Raw genomic sequence first — 19,882 nt, 5'->3', positions numbered from 1 at the left:
TGATGGAAGGAGGTTTTCACTCAAAATCTCACGATACATGGCCCCATTCATTCTTTCCTTTACACGGATCAGTCGCCCTGGTCCCTTTGCAGAAAAACAGCCCCAAAGCATGATGTTTCCACCCCCATGCTTCACAGTAGGTATGGTGTTCTTTGGATGCAACTCAGCATTCTTTGTCCTCCAAACACGACGAGTTGAGGTTTTACCAAAAAGTTATATTTTGGTTTCATCTGACCATATGACATTATCCCAATCCTCTTCTGGATCATCCAAATGCACTCTAGCAAACTTCAGACGGGCCTGGACTTGTACTGGCTTAAGCAGAGGGACACGTCTCGCACTGCAGGATTTGAGTCCCTGGCAGCGTAGGGTGTTACTGATGGTAGGCTTTGTTACTTTGGTCCCAGCTCTCTGCAGGTCATTCACTAGGTCCCCCCGTGTGGTTCTGGGATTTTTGCTCACCGTTCTTGTGATCATTTTGACCCCACGGGGTGAGATCTTGCGTGGAGCCCCAGATCGAGGGAGATTATCAGTGGTCTTGTATGTCTTCCATTTCCTAATAATTGCTCCCACGGTTGATTTCTTCAAACCAAGCTGCTTACCTATTGCAGATTCAGTCTTCCCAGCCTGGTGCAGGTCTACAATTTAGTTTCTGGTGTCCTTTGACAGCTCTTTGGTCTTGGCCATAGTGGAGTTTGGAGTGTGACTGTTTGAGGTTGTGGACAGGTGTCTTTTATACTGATAACAAGTTCAAACAGGTGCCATTAATACAGGTAACGAGTGGAGGACAGAGGAGCCTCTTAAAGAAGAAGTTACAGGTCTGTGAGAGCCAGAAATCTTGCTTGTTTGTAGGTGACCAAATACTTATTTTCCACCATAATTTGCAAATAAATTCATTAAAAATCGTACAATGTGATTTTCTGGATTTTTGTTTCTCATTTTGTCTGTCATAGTTGACGTGTACCTATGATGAAAATTACAGGCCTCTCTCATCTTTTTAAGTGTGAGAACTTGCACAATTGGTGGTTGACTAAATACTTTTTTTCCCCCACTGTATGTATATCTATGGACAGTTGGGAGAACAAGTATTTGATACACTGCCGATTTTGCAGGTTTTCCTACTTACAAAGCATGTAGAGGTCTGTCATTTTTATCATAGGTACACTTCAACTGTGAGAGACGGAATCTAAAACAAAAATCCAGAAAATCACATTGTATGATTTTAAGTAATTAATTAGCTTTTTATTGCTTTATTGCTTTTTATTGCGCAGCAAAGACGTGTAGGGACCGGGGAGAACATGCAATCACTCAACAATAAAAAAAAGGAATGATTTTCCGTGCAATATTTCCAGTTGGACCGGTTTTAAGGAAATTAAAAGCTGTAAAAACTACCCAACATATTTCTGATAATATTTCAGTTCGGCTTGGATGCAAATTTTATGTGGTTGTACATAGCTCCATATTGATCTGGTACTGGTACTCCCTGTACATAGCTCCATATTGATCTGGTACTGGTACTCCCTGTATATAGCTCCATATTGATCTGGTACTGGTACTCCATGTATATAGCTCCACATTGATCTGGTACTGGTACTCCCTGTACATAGCTCCATATTGATCTGGTACTGGTACTCCCTGTATATAGCTCCACATTGATCTGGTACTGGTACTCCCTGTACATAGCTCCATATTGATCTGGTACTCCCTGTATATAGCTCCACATTGATCTGGTACTGGTACTCCCTGTACATAGATCCATATTGATCTGGTACTGGTACTCCCTGTATATAGCTCCATTCTTGAGTATTTTATTTTTCTTTGTATTATTATTTTTAAACTGCGTTATTAGGGAAGGTTCGTAAGCAAGCATTTCATGGTAAAGTCTACACCCAATATATTCGGCTCATGTGACAAGTACATTTGATTAGATTTTTGGATGGGGATATCTCACACACGCAAACATTGAATGCAGCTGATACTGTGTACACACGTCTGTGGTGAGTCAGGGATTTCCAGTACAGTCTGCAGTCCCGTCTATCTGTAGTCTATGAAGGATCACATTGTAGACTGTGGTTACACCTAGTATTGTCTGAATAAAGCCTAGTGTTAACTTCTGCAATTAAATATACATCTGAGAGTCAGACTGGTGAAGGGAAAGAGTGCTCAATGGAGATCTCAACACTGACTCAACTAGAGCTAATCAGGTCACCTGTGAGAGAGAGAGAGAGAGAGAGAGAGAGAGAGAGAGAGAGAGAGAGAGAGGACCTCGAAGCTGAGGAATCCATCAGTATGTCAACCAGGCTGGCTGTCGAACAAACACACACACTGTCCTTTCTCCCACCACCCCTCCCCTGGCCTCTGTGTAAAATAGGAGATGAAGCAGAGCTCCCACCTCTCCAGGCGGAACATCCATTTGTTATAAATAGATCCTGGCTGACAGGGCAGCGGGATACACTGACTGGGGTAATGTAAGGTGTTCCATGGCAGGGTGGCGGGATACAGTCAATTAATACAAGGTGTTCTTTGGCAAGATAGCCAGTAACCGTGGGCAGAGATGTCAGCACACAACAGAAAATGAAACACAAACACTCCCGTCAGCATGCCTTCCTGACCAAGTGACTTAACCAGGAAAAACTCCTGACTCATCATAATAAGGGCTTGTGCCCAATTAACCTTGGTCAAAAGTATTACCATGGGAACCCTTATGTGTTATGCTCACAGACAGTACAGTATGAACTGCCCCCTGATCTAGGATCAGTTTTGCCTTTTAGATCACAATGAATAAGATCACATGGATACAGGGGGGATATGATCCTAGACTCTATGGCCCCAGATTATTACATGTGAATCTTGTGAAACATCATCCCTATTACCATTATGCTGACAGACCGTACAGTAGGAAAAAGCTGTTGTGAACTGTATGATCTTTAGCCTAGTTATTATCTCCTAATGTTGGCCCCATGGGGACCCCTCATTACCCTCACGCCTCAGCTTACACCCTGTTGTGTGTGTGCTACAAAAGAGCAACAATTACACCCTTTGCATTAAGGAGGAAATCTTAGAAACCCTCCATAGAACATGTTCCACAGCTCTCTCCTTATACCGTCATGTCCCGGGGTAAGACTGAGCTTGACTGAAAAACAGATCCCCTAACAAAGTTTATATATGCATCACATTCGGAGGCCTAATTGTCTCAAACCCCCACCCCTCCGTTACTACATCTTTCTATCCAATAACCCCTCCCACCCCTCCACTTCTCAATCTCTCCAACCCACCCTATCCCTCCACCAATCCACCTCCACTCCTCCATCCCACCCTATCCCTCCACCAATCCACCTCCACCCCTCCATCACACCCTATCCCTCCACCAATCCACCTCCATCCCACCCTATCCCTCCACCAATCCACCTCCACCCCTCCATCCCACCCTATCCCTCCACCAATCCACCTCCACCCCTCCATCCCACATCCTCCTTCCCTCCATCCTTAGGGCCAGGTTTAGAGTACTACAAAGGTGTTATTACCATAGACTACTTATCAGTGGTGTAACCCTAACCCCTAGCCTTGAGTGGGGCTATCTCTTTCATCTAGGAGATTGAAGAGAAGTGAGAGGAGAGGCGAGTGTGTGTGTGTGTGTGTGTGTTTGTTTGTTTGTTTTGTGTGATTAGGGATAAGTGAGAGGCTAGTTTGAACAGCCGTGGTTATCGCCTTCTTAGAACAGGTTAAAGTAGGCCCTTAGACACTGATTTATGGCCAGTTTGGCGTTACCCTCCCCTAATGCTTTAAGACTAGGATTTACTGGGGTTAAGCTGATCCTAGATCTGTGTCTAAGGCCAAATACTCTCTTGGTATGTCTTAGCTATTCTGGAGAGGCTCATACATACTTTCCCAGTGACTACCAGGTGCAGTTAGCCTGCTGTGTAAGCTATGCTAACTGAAAGTGCTACTCTCTATATCAATATGTATTGTAAATATTAGCGTTAGCATCTAAGTTACTCTAACTGGATTTGTACATCTCTATCTGAATGTGTATTGTAAATATTAGCGATAGCATTAATATCTGTGTTGGTATTACGTTGTAATCTGTTTTGTGTTGGATTGTCTGTTAGATTATAAAGTGTGGTCTGTAAAAACACTCATATCTTCTGTAATCAATCTAATGTTTAATAGTGTTTATAGTATATGAAACTAAAACATATGAAACTAATGTTTTTACTTACTTTCAAAAAATACAGAACTAAGAACAGATATAGCCCCTGGTTCTCCTCAGACTTGACTGCCCTTTACCAGCACAAAAACATCCTGTGGCGTACTGCATTAGCATCGAATAGCCCCTGCGATATGCAACTTTTCAGGGAAGTTAGGAACCAATATACACAAGCAGTTAGGAAAGCAAAGGCTAGCTTTTTCAAACAGAAATGTGCATCCTGTAGCACTAACTCCAAAAAGTTTTGGGACACTGTAAAGTCCATGGAGAATAAGAGCACCTCCTCCCAGCTGCCCACTGCACTGAGGCTAGGAAACACTATCACCACCGATAAATTTACAATAATTGAGAATTTCAACAAGCATTTTGCTACGGCTGGCCATGCTTTCCACCTGGCTACCACTACCCCGGCCTCCAGCTCTGCACCCTCCGCTGCAACTTGCCCATGCCCCCCGCTTCTCCTTCACACAAATTCAGACAGCTGATGTTCTGAAAGAGCTGCAAAATCTGGACCCCTACAAATCATCTGGGCTAGACAATCTGGACCCTTTCATTCTCAAATTACTAGCCTGTTCAACCTCTCTTTCGTAACGTCTGAGATCCCCAGAGATTGGAAAGCTGCCGCGGTCACCCCCCCGAAGGGGGTGACACTCTAGATCCAAACTGTTACATTCCTATATCCATCCTGCCTTTCGAAAGTTTTTGAAAGCCAAGTTAACAAACAGATCACCGACCATTTCAAATCCCACCGTACCTCCTCCGCTATGCAATCCGGTTTCCGAGCTGGTCATGGGTGCACCTCAGCCACGCTCAAGGTCCTAAACGATATTATAACCGCGATCAATAATAGACAGTACTGTGCAGCCGTCTTCATCGACCTGGCCAAGGCTTTCGACTCTGTCATCCACCACATTCTTATTGGCAGACTAAATAGCCTTGGTTTCTCAAATGACTGCCTCGCCTGGTTCACCAACTACTTCTCAGATAGAGTTCAACGTGTCAAATCGGAGGGCCTGTTGTCTGGACCTATGGCAGTCTCTATGGGGGTGCCACAGGGTTCAATTCTTGGGCCGAATCTTTTGTCTGTGTATATCAATGATGTCGCTCTTGCTGCTGGTGACTCTCAGATCCACCTCTACGCAGACGACACCATTTTGTATACATCTGGCCCTTCATTGGACACTGTGTAAACAAACCTCCAAACAAGCTTCAATGCTATACAACACTCCTTCCGTAGCCTCCAACTGCTCTTAAACGCTAGTAAAACTAAATACATGCTCTTCAATCGAATGCTGCTGGCACCCGCCCACCCGACTAGAATCACTACTCTCGACGGGTCTGACCTAGAGTATGTGGACAACTACAAATACCTAGGTGTCTGGTTAGACTGTAAACATTCCTTCCAGATTCACATTTAAGCATCTCCAATCCAAAGTTAAATCTAGAATCGGCTTCCTATTTTGCAACAAAGCCTCCTTCACTCATGCTGCCAAACATGCCCTCGTAAAACTGACTATCCTACCGATCCTTGACTTCGGCGATGTCATTTACAAAATAGCCTCCAACACTCTACTCAGCAAATTGGATGTAGTCTATCACAGTGCTATCCGTTTTGTCACCAAAGCCCCACATACTACCCACCACTGTGACCTGTACGCTCTTGTTGGCTGGTCCTCACTACATATTCGTCGCCAAACCCACTGGCTCCAGGCCATCTATAAATCACTGCTATGCAAATCCCCGCCTTATCTTAGCTCATTGGTCACCATAGCAACACCCATCCGTAGTGTGTGCTCCAGCAGGTATATCTCACTGGTCATCCCCAAAGCCAACACCTCCTTTGGCCGCCATTCCTTCCAGTTCTCTGCTGCCAATGACTGGAACGAATTGCAAAAATCTCTGAAGCTGGAGACTCTTATCTCCCTCACTAACTTTAAGCATCAGTTGTCAGAGCACCTTACAGATCACTGCACCTGTACACAGCCCATCTGTAATTAGCCCACCCAACTACCTCATCCCCATATTGTTATTTATTTTGCTCATTTGCACCCCAGTATCTCTATTTGCACATCATCTCTTGCACATCTATCATTCCAGTGTTAATACTAAATTGTAATTATTTTGCACTATGGCCTATTTATTGCCTTACCTCCATAACTTGCTACATTTGCACACAGTGTATATATATTTTATGTTGTATTTTTGACTTTATGTTTTGTTTTACCCCATGTGTAACTCTGTGTTGTTGTTTTAATCGCACTGCTTTGCTTTATCTTGGCCAGGTCGCAGTTGTAAATGAGAACTTGTTCTCAACTGGCTTACCTGGTTAAATAAAGGTAAAATAAAATAAAAATAAACGTATTTATTGCTTATCTGAATGTATGGCCCACCACAATACACTCGCTGCAATGAGACAGAGGAATGCTATTTCTCACTGGATTATTTGACAGAACTTTTGGCCCATCAGTGTCTTATATTTACATGTCTGGGGTGTTTTCCATAGATAGAGGAGATAGAGAAACAATAGATTAATTTATTTCTTCTCTTACCCTAGTTGTCACTTTAATGAGTTATGGAAAGAACTTTCCAATAATTGGTAACATAAATTCCCTCTGTCATTTTAACGTCATAGCTCAGTTTATTTAGCCTCACAGCGACAGTATGTCACCATTGTCTGTATTTATTATTCGTACACTAAAACATTCTGTGAAGTCTCAGAACTTTCACGCCTTCCTTTCCTAGCCTTATTGTTACCTCATATTGCTTGCTGTAGGTGGAATGCGGTGAGCAAGGTGCCATGCCAACCCGTGCCAGCGTTGCCAGCAGGCTAGCAATTTTCGTCATAAATCTTGTTCTGGAGGCAGCTCTGCAGAGTGGTCACTAGCTGGCACCGCCACAAATCCACATAGTCATACAATCTCATTTTAAACCTAATCCTAACATTAACCCTAACCTTAAATTCAGACCAAAAAGCACATTTTTGTTTTCATTAATTTTTACAATATAGACATATTCTGACTTTGCAGCTGGCCCATCTATCGGAAATCTCTCACTTCTGCCTCCAGGACAAGACTCATCTGAATAAATGTCAACCTGTGCGTTACCATTGGTCATGGAGAGATAGGAGAGATATACTGTACGTAGTGAAAACCATAGAAATGTATTGATTTATTCTAATTCTATGGGGAAACCCGGCCTCCGTTTAGGTGTTGATTCTAGAAGCCATGGAGCACTATGACATCACAGATGAACCTAGGTATTTGAAAATAAGCAGCAGCAGGAAAACGTTTGTTTGATCTGCATTGTATCAACATGGGCATTGGCTGAGTCTTCCTGGTGGTCCCAGGGACCTGAGATATGGGACAAGGATCGGAAGCTCATAGTCCCACATTCTGGCTGATGTATAGCCGTCTGGCGGAATGGGAGATGAGAGTTCCGAGATCCGAATTGATTGTCAGACAGAGTTCTAACCTTAGAATGTCAACAAAGGAGGGAGGGAGAGATTTATATTTACCTGTTTATTTATCTTCCCCCATTATTCGTACAACAACTATTTGCACATTGCTAAAACAGAGTACATAGTTGATAATATAACACTTGAAAAGTCTTTATCTTTTTGAGTGCAATGTTTACTGTTAACTTCTAATAATTTTTTGTTGATGTTGTTTTCTTCTCACTTTTTGTTTATTATCTATTTTACTTGCTTTATTTTTATTTACTTATTTATTTAACCTTTATTTAACCAGGTAAGCCAGTTGAGAACAAGTTCTCATTTACAACTGCGACCTGGCCAAGATAAAGCAATGTAAACATATGTTTCCCATACCAATAAAGCCTCTTTGAATTGAATTGAATTGAATTGATTTGAATTGAGAGAGAGACACAGAGAGAGCGAGAGAGCGAGAGAGAGACTTCCACCCTGCTACCATACAGCAGGTAAACACAAGTATTTCCCGTGACTGTGCCTCAAAAGCAAATGTCTACCCAGCCCACCACTCCACCCTGGACTTGTACAGCCTTTACGACCCAGTCCACCTATACAAGTCAGCAGTGCCCACCTTCACCCGGACCCTAAATGACATCGCCCTCAACCGCAGCCCCAACACCTCACACAGGAGCAACAGATCAACAGACTCCCCGCCCAGAGCAGCGAGACACACTCCCAGACCTGCGGGCCCCCCCCCAGATGCTCAGCAGGCTCTGCTCACACTTACTGGTCTGAGGCCAAACCACATGACTAACAACATTGGACACTTTATGGAGCACAAAGCCTTCACTATCTCATCCTGAAATATCCAAGGCCTGAGGTCATCTGCCTTTGGGCTAAAGAGCAGGAACCCAGACTTCATCAAAGAAATCAGAAATACAGACATTGTCATCCTACAAGAAACATGGTATAGAGGAGATGGACCCACTGGTTGCCCTCTAGGTTACAGAGAGCTGGTAGTCCCATCCACCAAACTACCAGGTGTGAAACAGGGAAGGGACTCAGGGGGTATGCTAATTTGGTATAAAGCAGACCTAACTCACTCTATTCAATTAATCAAAACAGGAACATTTTACATTTGGCTAGAAATTCAAAAGGAAATGATCTCAATAGAGAACAATGTCCTCCTGTGTGCTACCTATATCTCCCCACTAGAATCCCCATACTTTAATGAAGACAGCTTCTCCATCCTGGAGGGGGAAATCCATCATTTCCAGGCCCAGGGACATGTACTAGTCTGTGGCGACCTTAATGCCAGAACTGGACAAGAACCTGACACCCTCAGCACACAGGGGGACAAACACATACCTGGTGGTGACAGCATTCCATCCACCATATGCCCCCCTAGAAACAACTACGACAACATAACCAACAAAAATGGGTCACAACTCCTGCAGCTCTGTCGCACGCTGGGTATGTACATAGTCAATGGTAGGCTTCGAGGGGACTCCTATGGTAAGTACACCTATAGCTCATCTCTTGACAGTAGTACTGTAGACTAGTTTATCACTGACCTCAACCCAGAGTCTCTCAGAGCGTTCACAGTCAGCCCACTGACACCCCGATCAGATCACAGCAAAATCACAGTCTACATGAACAGAGCAATACTCAATCATGAGGCATCAATGCCAAAGGAACTGAATAATATTAAGATACGCTATAGATGGAAGGAAAGTAGTGTGGAAATCTACCAAAAAACAATTAGGCAACAACAAATTCAATCCCTTTTAGAGAACTTCCTGGACAAAATGTTTCACTGTAATAGTGAAGGTGTAAACTTGGCAGTATAAAACCTAAACAGGATATTTGACCTCTCAGCTTCCCTATGAAATCTAAAAATGTCAAGCAGAAAACCAAAGAAAATGAACAACAATGACAAATGGTTTGATGAAGAATGCAAAAACCTAAGAAAGAAATTGAGAAACCTATCCAACCATAAACATAGAGACCCAGAAAACCTGAGCCTACGCCTTCACTATGGTGAATCACTAAAACGATACAGAAATACACTATGGAAAAAGAAGGAACAGCACGCCAGAAATCAGCTCAATGTAATTGAAAAATCCATAGAATCTAACCACTTCTGGGAACACACTAAACAAACAACAACACAAAGAGTTCTCTAACCAAAATTGAGATGTATGGATAAACCACTCTATAACAAAGAACAAAGAGCAAAAACATATACATGATAAATTACTAATCTTAGAATCAGCTATTAACGCCCACTGACGTTTGATTTTGTAAATAAAACAAATCAGGCCTGCTCTTTCCCTGACTTTTCCCAAATGTTTGTATTTTTAACTGCTAATTTGTCCGAATTTTGAAATCACAAACACAAGTATATAGAGCCTTTTCACCTGTTTTCTTCACACTTATACCTAACTTAACCCGCCAAGACAATGTGCTGTAGGACTTTGGTACCCAGCCAGGCATTAATGCGTCTCTCTCTCTCCTCACTGAATGAATGACAAATGAATGAATGAATGGGCGATCATTTTCCACCTTACTTCACAATTGAATTTAAATTAGGCCTAACTGAATGATGAGGGTGAAGATGTTGATGTAATTTAGAAAGACAATAGTGTAATGATGAGTTTCTTATACCTATTTATCAGTGTTGGAGCTCATGTTAATAATTTGACCACACGCCTTGCGGGTTGATACCATTCTCGTTTAGATTGACTTCGTAAAAATAAGCTGTTACAGGACTGTTTTATATACTTTAACTCTATTACTGATCAAATTTATTGTAAGGGAAACGAAGCATGCCATGTGTTGCAGTAGGCCTTTAGAATAATGCAAAACATATCCTTGACTCCAACTTGATGAGCACATGGCCACTCACGTATCAGCATTGATCTGGCTACTAAGCAAAAACTAGTAACATAACAAACTTAAAATACAACATATGCTATTCTGTCGTCAATGGATGAATGGGCGATTTAAACCAGACATAAACTGATAATGGTGCATATGACTTCACTGAACTGAATGATGAGGAGGGTGAAGAGGATGATTGAATTTAGAACAATAGTGTAATTTTGATGAAGAATTGTAGGTGTTTTGGGGTCAGTCTAATTATTTTATAATGAAAGGCTGGAAATGTTATATAATTTCTCCCCGGAGAGTCAAATCAGACACTGAGTAGAACATACAATGTGTTTAGTTCACAATGGCAAGCCAAACCAAATGATTGGACACACTGACAGCATTGCAAATGCTGCAGAATTTAGGTGAGTTGGAGTCGGATGGAGGATCAAATATTGAGCTTGAAATCGATGTCGCTGATGAGTCTTCATCTGATTCTAATGTTGACTTTGAGCCTCTGCCTCCGATGCCTGAGCCTCGCCGCAGAAAAACCAGAACAGAACCAACTGCGACGGTGATCCCAGGGTTTAGGTAGAAAAGAGTGACGAGTTTATGTGACATGCAGATGTTCCAGCACATCAGAGATTGCACTGTTGCTCATGCGCACAGAGAATGAAACAGTAGGTGGGACATGTCTATGGATGAACTCTAAGCATTTATTGCACTCTTGTATGTCCGTGGGGCAAACGGCGGAAAGAGCATGGAAATTGAGTCATTTTGGTCTGATAGGGATGGGGTGGACTTTTTCAGAGGGACCATGACATGGCAACCGCTTCAGAGAGATTATGCGACACCTGTAGCAGGTGCACACGAAACCAGGCCCATGAAAACTGTGTGCAGTGCAACCGATTTGTTTGTGGGGCTTGTTCACACAAAGCCCCAAAGCTGTGTGCTGACTGTGGACCCAAAGCAGAAAGAGAAGACTAGATTGATTCATGCGTAAAGGCACACTACAGTGTCTGATGCAATCAACAAATGACTGTTTTTATATCTTGTCATGAATATATTACCATTATTATTTATTTATGCAATTCATCCTTTAAAAGTGTTCATGCACTGGTGCTTTTGTTTAGGAATACAGCAAATCATTTCACCTGCACACCTGGATGGTTATATTATTATCTTTTTAGTTTCTACTTTGTCAAAAGAAGCTGTAAATGGACTTTATTAATTACTATACCTCTATTACTAATCGAATCTACAAATACAGTTGATCAAATGGATTACACTGTAATTTTTTTATTGTAAGGGAAACGAAAATAGGCTATATGCCTATGTTTTTCTAGGACTTTGTAGAATTATATAAAACATATCCTTAACTCTAAACAAATAACTATTGTTGTTATGTTTTTATTTATTTATATATTTCCACAAATATTTCTTCATGCAATTAATCCTTTATAATAGTTTATGCACTATTTATCAAGCGTTGGTGCTTATGTTTGCTGCAACTTGCAGGTTCATATGCATCTGATATTTTTTCTTGTGACACAAACAACTTGAGCGTGCATAACTATTCACCCCCCCCAAAAGTCAATACGTTGTAGAGCCACCTTTTGCAGCAATTACAGCTGCAAGTCTCTTGGGGTATGTCTCTATAAGCTTGGCACATCTAGCCACTGGGATTTTTGCCCATTCTTCAAGGCAAAACTGCTCCAGCTCCTTCAAGTTGGATGGGTTCCGCTGGCGTACAGCAATCTTTAAGTCATACCACAGATTCTCAATTGGATTGAGGTCTGGGCTTTGACTAGGCCATTCCAATACATTTAATTTTGTTCCCTTAAACCACTCAAGTGTTGCTTTAGCAGTATGCTTAGGGTCATTGTCCTGCTGGAAGGTGAACCAATGTCCCAGTCTCAAATCTCTGGAAGACTGAAACAGGTTTCCCTCAAGAATTTCCCTGTATTTAGCGCCATCCATCATTCCTTCAATTCTGACCAGTTTCCCAGTCCCTGCCGATGAAAAACATCCCTACAGCATGATGCTGCCACCACCATGCTGTTCTCTGGGTGATGAGAGGTGTTGAGTTTGCGTCAGACATAGCGTTTTCCTTGATGGCCAAAAAGCTCAATTTTAGTCTCATCTGACCAGAGTACCTTCTTCCATATGTTTGGGGAGTCTTCCACATGCCTTTTGGCGAACACCAAATGTGTTTGCTTATTTTTTCTGGCCACTCTTCCGTAAAGCCCAGCTCTGTGGTGTGTATGGCTTAAAGTGGTCCTATGGACAGATACTCCAATCTCCGCTGTGGAGCTTTGCAGCTCCTTCAGGGTTATCGTTGGTCTCTTTGTTGCCTCTCTGATTAATGCCCTCCTTGCCTGGTCCATGAGTTTTGGTGGGCGGCCCTCTCTTGGCAGGTTTGTTGTGGTGCCATATTCTTTCAATTTTTCAATAATGGATTTAATGGTGCTCCGTGGGATTTTCAAAGTTTCTGATATTGTTTTATAACCCAACCCTGATCTGTACTTCTCCACAACTTTGTTCCTGACATGTTTGGAGAGCTCCTTGGTCTTCATGGTGCCGCTTGCTTGGTGGTGCCCCTTGCTTAGTGGTGTTGCAGACTCTGGGGCCTTTCAGAACAGGTGTACAGTTGAAGTCAGAAGTTTACAGACAGACACCACAATAACTCACATTCTCCCATGAGAACAAACTGTGAGGTTTCACCATGGTTCCTTTGTAGTTCAGTAGACACGGACCCTCGTCATGTTGATCTGCTTACAGGGGCCCTGAGACCCTGGGCTTAATCCAGATAACTTTGGCCTGGCACCCTAACCTCTCACATCCCCATTATTAATACAGGGACCCTGGGCCTAATCCATATAACGTTGGCCTGACACCCTTAACCCCTATCCCCTCACCTCTCACATGGTACCCAATCTCTCTCTCTCTCTCTCTCTCTCTCTCTCTCTCTCTCTCTCTCTCTCTCTCTCTCTCTCTCTCTCTCTCTCTCTCTCTCTCTCTCTCTCTCTCTCTCTCTCTCTCTCTCTCTCTCTCGTACTGATCAACAAATCAAAGAGGAGGGGTTGGTCAACAGAAACAGGCTGGACTCTTCTATATATGTATACATTCCCCCTCACTCTATCTTCTCCCTCTTACCCCCTATATTATCCTAGAGATCCCAGTGTCCCCCTCTCCTAACCTAAAGGAAGCTGAGAACATATGGGAGCAGCAGTCAGAGATGTGACTAATTGAATAGACATGCAAAGAGAGAAGCTGAGAACAGTGTGTAGCAGTATGTATCCATGCCAATGTTTCACTACTTCCTCTCTGGCTCCATGCATGTTAGGGGCCACAGGGCAGAAAATACCTCCTTCACTTGTTTCTCCTCTCTCCCTCTCCTCTCTTCCCTCCACCTCTCCTCTCTTCTCTCCACCTCTCCTCTCTTCTCTTCCCTCCACCTCTCCTCTCTTCTCTTCTCTCCACCTCTCTTCTCTTCTCTCCACCTCTCTTCTCTTCTCTCCACCTCTCTTCTCTCCACCTCTCCTCTGTTCTGTTCTCTCTTCCTCTCCTCTGTTCTCTCCACCTCTCCTCTGTTCTGTTCTCTCTTCCTCTCCTCTGTTCTCTCTACCTCTCCTCTGTTCTCTCTACCTCTCCTCTGTTCTCTCTACCTCTCCTCTGCTCTTCTCTGCTATTCTCTTCTCTTCTCTTCGCTTCTCTTCTCTCCTCTGTTCTCTCCACCTCTTCTCTTCTCTCCACCTCTCCTCTGTCCTCTTCTCTCCACCTCTCCTCTCTTCTGTCCTCTCCTCTCCACCTCTCCTCTCCTCTCCTCTCCACCTCTCCTCTGTTCTCTCCACCTCTCCTCTGTTCTCTCCACCTCTCCTCTGTTCTCTCCACCTCTCCTCTCTTCTGCATGGGGGAGCTGATGTGTGTGTGTGTGTGCCCTTGACCCTGCCAGAGGATTTACCACAGTGTCTGGTTGTTTTTCTACCCTGTGTATGAGGCACCGCTAGGGACGGTGTTCTTGATGACCATCATGTTCAACGTGAGGACGCCATTACTTCAGAATGTGTTCTGTACCAGTTAAAGGATGCTGAGACAGGACAGGGACACTGTGACTGTGTTACTGTATCTCCTGGTTACCTGTCTCTACTGATGCTGAGACAGGACCGTGACAGGAACACTGTGACTGTTACCTGTCTCTACTGTGTTCACCCTGGTGTCTGTTTACCAGGCAGCCTGATGTAGGCTACCTGATGAACCGTTGAAGCGGCGTTATAATAGTCCTGTGTGGCTCAGTTGTATGAGCATGGGGCTTACAACGCCAAAGTCGTGTGTTCGATTCCCGTTGGGACCAACCATATGAAAATGGATGCATGCACTACTGTAAGTCGCTTTGGATGAAAGCGTCTGCTTAATGGCATACAGTATAGAATGTAATACCAACAGTCTCTCTCTCTCTCTCTCTCTCTCTCTCTCTCTCTCTCTCTCTCTCTCTCTCTCTCTCTCTCTCTCTCTCTCTCTCTCTCTCTCTCTCTCTCTCTCTCTCTCTCTCTCTCTCTCTCTCTCTCTCTCTCTCTCTCTCTCTCTCTCTCTCTCTCTCTCTCTCTCTCTCTCTCTCTCTCTCTCTCTCTCTCTCTCTCTCTCTCTCTCTCTCCTCTCTCTCTCTCTCTCTCTCTCTCTCTCTCTCTCTCTCTCTCTCTCTCTCTCTCTCTCTCTCTCTCTCTCTCTCTCTCTCTCTCTCTCTCTCTCTCTCTCTCTCTCTCTCTCTCTCTCTCTCTCTCTCTCTCTCTCTCTCTCTCTCTCTCTCTCTCTCTCTCTCTCTCTCTCTCTCTCTCTCTCTCCTCTCTTCTCTCTCTCTCTCCCCCAGGGGACCAGCCAGGAGCCGTGTAATGGTCTGGACTGTAGTGGAGGATGTAACTGTAACCCAGAGAAAGGTGGTAGGGTAAGACATGAATATAACCTCTATTCTCCCTTCTCACACATTCACATATCCTTCCTCTCCTACTTCAGGAGGCGCCATCTTAGCTTCTGGTCCATATCCACGCATGTCACAAATCAAGGGTACCTCAGCAAAGTTTGAAGACCCAGCAGACCTGGGTCAAAGACATTAAGTAGTTGAGGTGCTTGCAAAACAAGGTTAGAAAACACGTACTGTTGCATTGAGAGTCTGGTATAACGTAGGGCTCAGTAAAATGTAGGGTTCTGGATTGTTACAGGAGTTGAGGCCAACATTCCTAACCACAACCAATTGGGTAAGAATACATCTAAATGCTGTAGTCACCTTGATGGTTGATGGTTTTGGTCAAATTACACATTTTCCCTCTCTGACCAACTCAACAACTATGTAGTAAAGACAAGGAATGGGAGCACTGCTAGGGTACACGGTAGTAGGTATCTCTAGATAGAAAATGCTCTTTGGTGAAGGGGTTAATAGGTCACCAAAAAACAACGAGGACCAAGGCACTCTTCATATAATAAAAACGCCAATGTTCAGTGGAATAATACTTTTTTAAACTGATGCGTTTCGGCAGCATGGCCTTCATCAAAGATTTTTGTACCCCTTTTTCTAATCCTTGACGCTTCAGAGTTTTAGATCTTTGTTCCATTGAACATGCCGTAAAAATGAAAGCATTTTTTATTATTACATTTACATTTTAGTCATTTAGCAGACGCTCTTATCCAGAGCGACTTACAGGAGCAATTAGGGTTAAGTGCCTTGCTCAGGGGCACATCGACAGATTTTTCACCTAGTCGGCTCGGGGATTAGAACCAGCGACCTTTCGGTTACTGGCACAACGCTCTTACCCACTAAGCTACCTGCCGCTCTTATTATATGAAGAGTGCCTTGGTCCTCCTTGTTAGTTTTTTAAAACTGAACACCTAGTCTTACAGCAGGCATTGCTGCGATTGGTTGAGTTAAGCAAGATTAGGGTTGCGCCGTAGGTCATATATTAACAGTAGTCAGGCACCCACACACACAGAACACTCAAGTCTAACCTTTTCAACTTAGTTCCAGTGCCTTCAAAAAGTATTTTGTTTTGTTACAAAGTGGGATTAAAATTGATTTAATTGTCTTTTTTTTCTCAACGATCTACACAAAATAATCTGTAATGTCAAAGTTGTAGAAATATTCAAAAAAAAAGAAAAGAAAAGAAAAAAAGAAAGTGTATACACTACCAGTCAAGAGTTTGGACACACCCACTCATTCCAGGGTTTTTCTTTCTTTTTACTATTTTGTACATTGTATGGAATCATGTAGTAACCAAAAAAGTGTTAAACAAATCAAAATATATTTTGTATTTGAGATTCTTCAAATAGCCACCCTTTGCCTTGATGACAGCTTTGCACACTCTTGGCATTCTCTCAACCAGCTTCCTGAGGTTGGAATGCATTTCAGTTAACATGTGTGCCTTCTTCTTAAAAGTTAATTTTTGGAATTTCTTTCCTTCTTAATGCATTTGAGCCAATCAGTTGTGTTGTGACAAGATAGGGGTGGTATACAGAAGATAGCCCTATTTGGGAAAAGACCAAGTCCATATTATGGCAAGAACAGCTCAAATAAGCAAAGAGAAACGACAGTCCATCATTACTTTAAGACATGAAGGTCAGTCAATACGGGAAAAACCATCAAGCGCTATGATGAAACTGGCTCTCATGAGGACCGCCACAGGAGTGGAAGACCCAGAGTTAACTCTGCTGCAGAAGATAAGTTCATTAGTTACCAGCCTCAGAAATTGCAGCACAAATAAATGCTTCAGAGTTCAAGTAACAGACACATCTCAACATCAACTGTTCAGAGGGGACTGTGTGAATCAAGCCTTCACGGTCAAATTGCTGCGAAGAAACCATTACTAAAGGACACCAATAATATGAAGAGACCTGCTTGGGCCAGGAAACATGAGCAATGGACATTAGACCGGTGGAAATGTGTCCTTTGGTCTGGTGTCCAAATTGGAGATGTTTGGTTCCAACCACCGTGGCTTTGTGAGACGCTGTGGGTGAACAGATGATCTCTGCATGTATTTCCCAAAGTAAAGCATGGAGGAGGTGGTGCTATGGTGTGGGGGTGCTTTGCTGGTGACACTGTCTGTGATTTATTTAGAATTCAAGGCACACTTAACCAGCATGGCTACCACAGCATCCTGCAGCGATACGTCATCCCATCTGGTTTGGGCTTAGTGGGACTATCATTTGTTTTTCAACAGGACAATGACCCAACACACCTCCAGGCTGTGTAAGGGCTATTTTGCCAAGAAGGAGAGTGATGGAGTGCTGCATAAGATGACCTGGCCTCCACAATCCCCCCGACCTCAACCAAATTGAGATAGTTTGGGATGAGTCGGACGGCAGAGTGAAGGTAAAGCAGCCAACAAGTGCTCAGCATATATGAGAACTCCTTCAAGACTGTTGGAAAAGCATTCCAGGTGAAGCTGGTTGAGAGAATGCCAAGAGTGTGCAAAGCTGTCATCAAGGCAAAGGGTAGCTATTTGAAGAATCTCAAATATAATTTAATTTAATTTATAAAATATAAAATATATTTAGGTTACTACATGATTCCATATGTCTTATTTCATAGTTTTTATGTTTATACTATTATTATACAATGTAGAATATAGTACAAATAAATAAAAACCCTTGAATGAGTAGGTGTGTCCAAACTTTTGACTGGTACTGTATATATATCAGTGCATTCAGAAAGTATTCAGACCACATTACTATTTCCACATTTTGTTACGTTACAGCCTTATTCTAAAATGGGTTGAATTGTTTTTTTCCTCATCAATCTACACACAATACCCCGTAATGACAAAGCAATTTAAAAAAAACTGGAATATAACATTTACATCAGTATTCAGACCTTTTACTCCGTGCTTTGTTGAAGCACCTTTGGCAGCGATTACAGCCTTGAGTCTTCTTTGGTATGACGCTACAAGCATGTATTTAGGGAGTTTCTCCCATTCTTCTCTGCAGATCCTCTCCAACTCTGTCAGGTTGGATGAGGAGTGTCGCTGCACAGCTATTTTCAGGTCTCTCCAGAGATGTTCGATCGGGTTCAAGACCCTTTGCTATGAAACTCGAAATTGAGCTCAGGTGCATCCTGTTTCCATTGCTCATCCTTGAGATGTTTCTACAACTTGATTGGAGTCCACCTGTGGTAAATTCAAATGATTGGACATGATTTGGAAAGGCACACCTGTCTATATAAGGTCCCACAGTTGACAGTGCATGTCAGAGCAAAAACCAAGCCATGAGGTGGAAGGAATTGTCCGTAGAGCTCCGAGACAGGATTGTGTCAAAGCACAGATCTGGGGAAGGGTACAAAATACTTTCTGCATCATTGAAAGTCCCCAAGAATACAGTGGCCTCCATCAATCTTAAATGGAAGAAGGTTGGAACCACCAAGACTCTTCCTAGAGCTGTCCATCGGCCAAACAGAGCAGTCGGGGGAGAAGGGCCTTGGTCAGGGAGGTGACCAAGAACTCGATGGTCACTCTGATAGAGCTTCAGAGTTCCTCTGTGGAGATGGGAGAACCTTCCAGAATGACAGCCATCTCTGCAGCACTCCACCAGTCAGACCTTTATGGTAGAGTGGCCAGATGGAAGCCACTCCTCAGTAAAAGGCAAATGACAGCCCGCTTGGAGTTTTCCAAAAGACTCTCAGACCATGAGAAACAATATTCTCTAGTCTGATGAAACCAAGATTGAACTCTTTGGCTTGAATGCAAAGCGTCACGTCTAAAGGAAACCTGGTACCATCCGTACGGTGAAACATGGTGGTGGCAGCATCATGCTGTGGGGATGTTTTTCAGCGGCAGGGACTGGGAGACTAGTCAGGATCGAGGGAAAGATGAATGGAGCAAAGTACAGGCTTCGGGACAAGTTTCTGAATGTCCTTGAGTGGCCCTGCCGGTGCCCGGACTTGAACCCGATCGAACATCTCTGGAGAGACCTGAAAATAGAGCTTGAGAACTGCAGAGAAGAATGGGAGATACTCCCCGAATACAGGTGTGCCAAGCTTGTAGTGTCAAACCCAAGAAAACTCAAGGCTGTAATCACTGCCAAAGGTGCTTCAACAAAGTACTAAGTAAAGGGTACGTACAGTTGAAGTCGGAAGTTTACATACACTTAGGTTGGAGTCATTAAAACTCATTTTTCAACCACTCCACAAATTTCTTGTTAACAAACTATAGTTTTGGCAAGTTGGTTAGGACATCTACTTTGTGCATGACACAAGTAATTTTTCCAACAATTGTTTACAGACAGATTATTTCACTTATAATTAACTGTATCACAATTCCAGTGGGTCAGAAGTTTACATACACTAAGTTGAATGTGCCTTTAAATAGCTTGGAAAATTCCAGAAAATGATGTCATGG

General features: G+C 43.1%; 1 long non-coding RNA gene across 1 annotated transcript in view; it reads left to right on the top strand.

Annotated features, from left to right (window-relative positions):
- LOC121554395 overlaps positions 1-15,443 on the top strand; it is a 99,271-nt gene extending 83,828 nt beyond the window's left edge. Inside the window, exon 4 of the long non-coding RNA XR_005997682.1 lies at positions 15,373-15,443. This is a non-coding gene — a long non-coding RNA (uncharacterized LOC121554395). The remainder of the gene's footprint in view (positions 1-15,372) is intronic.
- Positions 15,444-19,882: the final 4,439 nt, after the last annotated feature.

This window comes from Coregonus clupeaformis, unplaced genomic scaffold (genome assembly GCF_020615455.1).
Source record: "Coregonus clupeaformis isolate EN_2021a unplaced genomic scaffold, ASM2061545v1 scaf0089, whole genome shotgun sequence".
Lineage (NCBI taxonomy): Eukaryota > Metazoa > Chordata > Actinopteri > Salmoniformes > Salmonidae > Coregonus > Coregonus clupeaformis.
Note: the sequence above shows the minus strand (reverse complement) of the source record. Positions and strands in the feature narration are given on the sequence as shown.